We start from the raw sequence: 9172 nt of genomic DNA on the forward strand, positions 1-9172 counted from the left end.
GAGTATAATTAAAACTCTGGGTGTTGAATTATGTCAAAAGCTTTTTCTGCATCTATTGAGATGATCATATGGTTTTTATTCTTCAATTTGTTAATATGGTGTATCACATGGATTGATTTGCATATATTGAAGAATCCTTGCATCACTGGGATAAATCCCACTTGATCATGGTGTATGATCCTTTTAATCTCTTGTTGGATTTTGTTTGCTAGTATTTTGTTGAGGATTTTTGCATCTATATTCATCAGTGATGTTGGTCTCTAATTTCTTTTTTTGTATTATCTTCATCTGGTTTTGGTATCAGGGTGATGGTGGCCTCGCAGAATGAGTTTGGGAGTGTTCCTTCCTCTGCTATATTTTGGAATAGTTTGAGAAGGATAGATGTTAGCTCTTCTCTAAATGTTTGATGGAATTCACCTGTGAAGCCATCTGGTTCTGGGTTTTTGTTTGCTGGAAGATTTTTAATCACAGTTTCAATTTCATTACTTTTGATTGGTCTGTTCATATCTTCTATTTCTTTCTGGTTCAGTCTTGGAAGGTTATACCTTTCTAATGATTTGTCCATTTCTTCCAGGTTGTCTATTTTATTGGAATAGAGTAGATTGTAATAATCTCTTAGGATACTTTGTATTCTGCAGTGTCCATTGTAACTTCTCCTTTTTCATTTCTAATTTTATCGATTTGAGTCATCTCCCTCTTTTTCTTGATGAGTCTGGATAAAGGTTTACCTATTTTGTTTATCTTCTCAAAAAACCAGCTTTTAGTTTTATTGACCTTTGCTATTGTTTTCTTTGTTTCTATTTCATTCATTTCTGCTGTGATCTTTATGATTTCCTTCCTTCACTAACTTTGGGTTTTATTTGTTCTTCTTTCTCTAGTTCCTTTAGGTGTAAGGTTAGATGGCTTACTTGAGATTTTTTTGTTTCTAAAGGTAGGGTTGTATTGCTATGAACTTCCCTCTTAGAACTGCTTTTGCCACAACTCATAGGTTTTGGATCATTGTGTTTTCATGGTCATTTGTCTCTAGGTATTTTTTGATTTCCTCTTTGATTTCTTCAGTGATCTCTTGGTTATTTAGTAACATATTGTTTACCCTCATGTGCTTGTGTTTTTTTATGTTTTTTCCCCTGTAATTGATTTCTAATCTCATAGCATTGTGGTAGGAAAAGATGCTTGATATGATGTCAATTTTCTTAAGTTTACCAAGGCTTGATTTGTGACCCAAGATGTGATGTATCCTGGAGAATGTTCCATGTGCACTTGAGAAGAAAGTGTAATCTGCTGTTTTCAGATGGAATGTCCTATCAATATCAATTAAATCTATCTGGTCTATTGTGTCATTTAAAGCTTGTGTTTCTGTATTAATTTTCTGTCTGGATGATCTGTCTATTGGTGTAAGTGAGATGTGAAAGTCTCCCACTATTATTGTGTTACTGTCAATTTCTTCTTTTATAGCTGTTAACATATGCCTTATGTATTGAAGTGCTTCTTTGTTGGGTGCATATATATTTATAATTGTTAAATCTTCTCCTTGAATTGATCCCTTGATCATTATGTTGTGTCCTTCCTTGTCTCTTGTAACATTCTTTATTTTTTATTTTTTTATTTTTTTGGCTGTGTTGGGTCTTTGTTGCTGAGCGTGGGCTTTCTCTGGTTGCGGGAAGCGGGGGCTACTCTTCTTTGCTGTGTGCAGGCTTCTCATTGCAGAGGCTTCTCTTGTTGCGGCAGAGCGTGGGCTCTTGGCACGTGGGCTTCAGTAGCTGTGGTGCATGGGCTTAGTTGCTCTGCAGCATGTGGGATCTTCCTGGACCAGGGCTCGAACCCGTGTCCCCTGCATGGGCAGGCAGATTTTTAACCACTCCACCACCAGGGAAGCCCAACATTCTTTATTTTAAAGTCTAACTTATCTGATATGGGTATTTTTGCTCTGCTTTCTTTTCATTTCCATTTGCATGGAATATCTTTTTCCATCCCCGCACTTTCAGCCTGTATGTGTCCCTAGGTCTGAAGTGGGTCTCTTGTAAACAGCATATATATGAGTCTTGTTTTTGTATCCATTCAGCAAGCCTGTGTCTTTTGGTTGGAGCATTTAATCCATTCATGTTTAAGGTAATTATCAATATGTATGCTCCTATTACCATTCTCTTAATTTTTCTGGGTTTGTGTTTGTAGGTGCTCTTCTTCTCTTGTGTTTCCCACTTAGAGAAGTTCCTTTAGCATTTGTTGTAGAGCTGGTTTGGTGGTGCTGAATTCTCTTAGCTTTTGCTTGTCTGCAAAGCTTTTGATTTCTCCATCAAATCTGAGTGAGATCCTTGCCGGGTAGCGTAATCTTGGTTGTAGGTTCTTTCCTTTTATCACTTTAAATATATCATGCCACTCCCTTCTGGCTTGTAGAATTTCTGCTAAGAAATCAGCTGTTAACCTTATGGAGTTCCCTTGTATGTTGTCATTTTCCCCTTGTTGCTTTTAATAATTTGTCTTTGTCTTTAATTTTTGTTAATTTGATTACTATGTGTCTCAACATGTTTCTCCTTGGTTTTATCCTGCCTGGGACTCTCTGCACTTCCTGGACTTGGGTGGCTATTTCCTATCCCATGTTAGGGAAGTTTTCAACTATAATCTCTTCAAATATTTTCTCAGGTCCTTTCTCTCTCTCTTCCCCTTTTGTGATCCCTATATCGTGAATGTTGGTGCATTTAATGTTGTCCCAGAGGTCTCTTACGCTGTCTTCACTCCTTTTCATTCTTTTTTCTCTTTTCTCTGCCACGGCAGTGAATTCCACCATTCTGTCTTCCAGGTCACTTATCCGTTCTTCTGCCACCGTTATTCTGCTATTGATTCCTTCTAGTGTATTCTTTATTTTAGTTATTGTATTGTTCATCTCTGTTTGTTTGTTAATTCTTCTAGGTCTTTGTTAAACATTTCTTTAATCTTCTCGATCTTTGCCTCCATTCTTTTTCCAAGGTCATGGATCTTCTTCACTATCATTATTATTAATTCTTTTTCTGCAAAGTTGCCTATCTCCACTTCATTTAGTTGTTTTTGGGGGGTTTTATCTTGTGCCTTCATCTGGTACATAGTCCTCTGCCTTTTCATTTTGTCTATCTTTCTGTGAATGTGGTTTTTCTTCCACTGGCTGCAAGATTGTAGTTCTTCTTGCTTCTGCTGTCTGCCCTCTAGTGGATGAGCCTATCTATGAGGCTTGTGCAAGCTTCCTGACGGGAGGAACTCATGTGGGTGGAACTGGGTGTTGCTCTGGTGGGCAGAGCTCAGTAAAACTTTAATCCACTTGTCTTCTGATGGGTGGGGCTGAGTTTCCTCCCTGTTGGTTTTTTGGCCTGAGGCGACCCAGCACTGGAGCTTACAGGCTCTTTGGTGGGCCTAATGGCGGACTCCGGGAGGGCTCACACCAAGGAGTACTTCCCAGAACTTCTGCTGCCAGTGTCCTTGTCCCCATGGTGAGGCACAACTGTCCCCTGCCTCTGCAGGAGACCCTCCAACACTAGCAGGTAGGTCTGGTTCAGTCTCCTATGGGGTCACTGCTCCTTACCCCTCAGTCCTGATGCACTTACTACTACTTTGTGTGTGCCCTCCAAGAGTGGAGTCTCTGTTTCCCCCAGCCCTGTTGAAGTCCTGCAATCAAATCCCGCTAGCCTTCATAGTCTGATTCTCTGGGAATTCCTCCTCCCATTGCCGGACCCCCAGGTTGGGAAGCCTGACGTGGGGCTCAGGACCTTCACTCCAGTTGGTGGACTTCTGTGGTATGACTGTTCTCCAGTTTGTGAGCCACCAACCCAACGGTTATGGGATTTGATTTGATTGTGATTGCACCCTTCCTACCATCTCATTGCAGCTTCTCCTTTGTCTTTCAATGTGGGGTATCTTTTTTTGGTGAGTTCCAATATCTTCCTGTCAATGTTTGTTCAGCATTTAGTTGTGATTCTGGTGCTCTCACAAGAGGGAGTGAGTGCACATCCTTCTGCTCTGCCATCTTAAACCAATCTCTCCTCAATTATCTTCTAAAAATGAAAAACTCCATGATGTTTTAGGCTTCTGGGACTAAAGTTCACTTGCAGTTTTCACCTTTTCCAGGTTCGTGTGAGTTTATCTTTCTATAGAGGTTGTATTAATCAGTTTGCTCCAGCTGCTATAACCAAATACCAGCCTAGGTGGCTTAAACAACAGAAATGTGTTTTCTCACAGTTCCAGAGGTTAGAAGTCTAAGATCAAGGAAGACACCTGACTTATACACAGCTGCCTTCTCACTGTGTCTTCACGTGGTCTTTTCTTTGTGCACTCTCAGAGGTTGAGAGCTCCCTGGTGTCTCTTCCTCTTGTAAAGGCTTCACCCTTATGACCTCATTTAATCTTAATTACCTCCTTAAAGACCTGCTCTCGAAATACAGTCACATTAGGGGTGAGGGCTTCAACACACAATTTTAGAAGGACATGATTCAGTCCATAAAAGAGGGTTTAGGTCTGTGAAAGTAATCATGGGATTATTTTGCTTTTAAGTAAATCTGCCTTCTGCCCAGGCTCTCTCTTATAGCTCCTTACAATGCCCTCTGCCCGTCAGGAGACTCCTCTTCACTACCTGCCAAATATGCTTCTCTGCTACTCCCACTCACTAACCATCCCTCTAAACTGCTTCCCATAGCAGTCCTACTCCTTGGAACAGATCCCCCACTTTCCCCAGACATAACCTGGTCCAATTCTGTCCCTACTGCCTGCTAAGCCTGTTCTTTATTTGTAAATCAAGGTCCTTTCTGAACATGTTTTCTACCCTATGCTTTGTCTGCTAGGAAGCTCAGGGTCAAAACTCCATCTGATCACTGGAAATGTACACAGGGCCATACAGCAAACATCTTAGCCAACGCTTTCATTCATTCCTTAATTCAGCAAACATTTACTGAACATCTGCTATATATACAGTCATTAATCCAGTTCTGTGGGATCCATCAGTGAACAAAACAGGCAAAGAATCCTTCCTTCATAGAGCTTACCTTCTTCCTGTCCATATTTTCCCTTTGCCCTGATTTCATCTATTTTAAAAATATTTATTGTTCTGTGTTTATGTCAATCATATTATATTTGCAAATATTACCAACCTTATCATACTGTATAAATCTATAATATTATTGTATTGTATATTTTTTGCAATGATCCAATTGGTTTTAACAATAAATAGACAGAGCCATTGTAAGGAATAAATTAGATGATACGTATAAAGCCCCAAGCACATTGTCAGGGCTCAGTACATGGTAACTTTCTACCTTTTAAAATCCCAGATATCTTCTCTCTCCAGAAGTCTTTAATGACACCAGAAAATGCAAGGATTTCCCCTTCTTTTACTATTTTCCCTTAGTACATATTCATCTATTATATAGCTTAACACCTTGTTATATTCTTTCCTATGTTATTCTCTCATTCTTTCCTGTGTGTAAATCAGTCTTCTTTAGGAGTAGGTTGTAAACTCAATGTATATTCTTAGACCGCACAACACAATCTAGGTTTACATAAGGGATGAAGTAATGTACAAGCATTCTCTCTCCCATTTTCACTCTCTCTTTATTTTATTTTTAAAATCTGGCCCTCTTTATAAAACAACATCCAGTTCCTTAATTGGGGTGAGGGGAGTTCTTCTGAATTTAAAAAGTAATTTGATTTACATTGCTATAACACATCCATCATTGAACGTGGAACGAAAGCAGTGATACTTCAAACAAAAGAAACATTTCAAGTAATTAAGAGTGAAGGACCAGAATATTACTGTGTTTTCTATAAAAGGAAAAATCTGCAGTCAAAATAGCTGAGAAAAAGAGCACGGGTTAAGTCAGTTGTGGTGTATCCATTGGATGGAGTCTTATGCATTCATTTAAAAACTGCAGTTGAAGGTGGAGGAATCCCACCAAGTGCTCTTAGGTTGGTGGGGGGGGGGGGAGGAAGCAGTTATTCAAACTGTAGAGTATATGCTCAATTTTATAAATATTCTATTTACATATCTACAAAGACATCAAAAAAAGATTAAAAAGAAATGTCTTAGAAAATGAGCATTATCTATGGATGGTGAAATAACCGTGAAAATTTACTTCATCTTTATACAGATATTTCTTTTACAATCAGGAAAATAAGAACACACGTTGTGTTGAAAACTAACGTTAAAGAAGGACTTGAAAGCATCACTTTAGGGACAGGAGCTGTACTGGGGAATGCGAGGATTGCCTGTCATCCTGTACGTGGGGTCAGGCCCTTGCCTCTGGTCCTGGCATTCAGAAAGCATTTCTTGAAATAATAAGGGCTGCATTTCTTTTAAAATACCCTGTAATTTTGGCTTTCCACAAAATCCAACGGATGCTCTTTACAGTTAAGGCAAAGTTTCTCTGGAAATAAACACAAGTACTCTGTCCTTCCATTCAGAAAGGATGAAGCCCACTGCTATTCCACAGATGGGTGGGGCTGAGAAGACCAGCTGGTAATCAGCGGTTGTTTCCAAAAGAGAACCAGAAAGGCAATCCATCTGAAATAGAGCAAATGCGAGGGCACAGGCCGCCCTTCCTCAGTTTCCCTCCCCTGCCCCAGCAGACACAGAATTCATAGCAGCGCTTCAACATCCCGCCTCATTCCTCCAGCCAACAACCAGGTCGGTATTTTTAACAAGGCATAAAACTTGCAATTCTAGGGCTTCCCTGGTGGCGCAGTGGTTGAGAGTCCGCCTGCCAATGCAGGGGACACGGGTTCATGCCCCGGTCCGGGAAGATCCTGCATGCCGCGGAGCGGCTGGGCCCGTGAGCCATGGCCACTGAGCCTGCGCGTCCAGAGCCTGTGCTCCGCGACGGGAGAGGCCACAACAGTGAGACGCCCGCATACCGCAAAAAAAAAAAAAAAAAACAACCTTGCGATTCTATTAAAAACACATGTCTCTTGTTTCAAAGCATGGTTAGCAACAGCAACTGACATTCAGTAAACACACCATCAACAGGGGAACATGCTCAGTGAACTCCAAGTCTCAAATTCTGAGTATTATATTTTTACAAAGCAGCACAGGACCTTCTGGCTGGAATAAATTTTGAGATAATCTCTTGGGCCTGCTTTCTGACTTCTTGAGAAGACTGTTCAATCAGTTTGAAAACAATAACTGTTCCCATGTTTACCATTTCTCACAGAGAAGAGAGAAGGTCAGTATGGCAGAATTTTGAAAAGTGGGTGAGGGAGAGGAAAGAGAAGGCTAATGAACTATACAGAGTGGGCAGAGTTGGGAGGCCAAGTCGCCCCCTAGATCTATGGTCAGACAACGTGTGTCAACAAGAAGTCCCCATTCAAGTAAGGGTTTTGCTTAGACACTGCATGGACTGGATGTTTGCGCCCCCTCAAAATCCATTTGTTGAGGCCCTAGCCCCCAGTGTGATCGTTTGGAGGTGGGGCCTTTGGGAGATAATTAGGGTTAGATTAGGTCATGAGGGTAGGGCACTCATGACAGAATTATAAAAAGAGGAAGAGACATGAGGTTTCTCTTTCTCCCCTCATGCACCAAAGGCCATGTGACGACATAAGGAGAAGACGGCCATCTGCAAACTACGAAGAGAGCCCTCAGTAGGCACCGAATCTGTTGACACCTCGAACTTGAACTTCCCAACCTCCAGAACTGTGAGAAATAAATGTGGTTTAAGCCATCCAGTCTATGGTAGTTTGTTATGGCAGCCCAAGCTGACTAAGACAGACACCTTTTAAAATAAAGGAAGATTTGAATTTGCTGAACTCATTGGGGAAGAACTTGGGCTCTGCCATTAGACAAACTCGGCTTTAAATCCATTTCCCCACTTGGCTCTAGTAGCTTAACTTGTCTAAGACTTAGTTTTCCCATCTGTACGATAGGGGTTACAAGGATGCCTCCTTCATGGGACTGCTTGACGAATAATATGAGACTAACAGCAGGCACGGCATGTAGTATTTCATAACCCTCTCCCCTCTCGACTCCTGAAATGCTGCAATAAAGCCCATGAGGACGTCAATAAGAACATATAAACCGAGGCTGGGATAGGGAGAGACAGGTAATCAGCCAGCAAATAATGGAGAATTGACTGTACATCTGTGAGCTGGAGTCTCTGTAGGAACACAGGCCATATGTCCGCTTAGAAGCCAGTTCCATACACACAAATTACCAGACTTTTAAACGCTTCCCCTCAAATCCTGACACTTGGGGCGGAGGGAGAAGAAGGGAGGGAACCTCCAGACCAGATATTTCAGACTCCAGAAAGGAAATGGGAAGCTTCATTTATCTGGGCTCCCCAGCTCGCTAATTAACTCAGGACTGGAAACTATCCTCATGAGTCAGTGCCTGCACATCTTCTCATTATTAGAAAAACATCTGCTCATTATTCCCATGGTTTCTAAACGTGAGAGACGGTGAGAGTTACGATCCCAGATGCAAATGTGTGACATCAAAGCTGCCTCAGGCACTGGCGTTAGGAGCAGAGTTAAGGCTTCGGGGAGATTAGAACAGGTATCGGTTTTTCTAAATAAAGCAGGAAGAAGACTTTTATCTTGGAGGGGTCAGAAGGAAGGTTGTGAGCAGAAAGACACCTGTGTGTATTCTAGAGGTCTGCTGTTTAACTGGTCAAGAGAAAGCAACTACCCTCAACTCTGCCTCTTTTCCATATATAACCCAGGCTTCAGTCACTGGGCAAATATTTATAGAGGATCTACTGTGTGCTGAGTACTGGGTCTGCACAGCAATTCATCCCCAGGGACTTGGGGACTCAGGGCTCAGTTGGCAGGTGGCTCTGGCACAAGAGGCACCCGTGTCTCAGAGGCAGCCTGTGTGTGGCCTGGCTACTGTGTCCCAGAGCCCCCAGAGATGGGAGCCCAGGCTGACAGCATGCCTAAACTCCTAACATGGCAGGAAGGCTCCCTCCCTTTCCCCACCCCACCTCAGATGATCAACCCTCCAGGTGTAGCCAGGTCCGAAGGGTTCCCTGGGATGCAGGACTTCCAAAGCTAGCATGTGGGACAGTCCTGGAAAACTAGGATGAGTTGGTCACCTTGCTCAAGTCCCCTCTTCTCGCCCTTCTCCCCCTTGGCCAGACAATGGCTTCTCTCTTTCCTCACTGGGAGGCTGATATATAACAACTTACAAATATGGGGGTAGGGGGCTCAGTTTCCTTATCTGTAAAATG

Source organism: Delphinus delphis, chromosome 3 (genome assembly GCF_949987515.2).
Source record: "Delphinus delphis chromosome 3, mDelDel1.2, whole genome shotgun sequence".
NCBI lineage: Eukaryota > Metazoa > Chordata > Mammalia > Artiodactyla > Delphinidae > Delphinus > Delphinus delphis.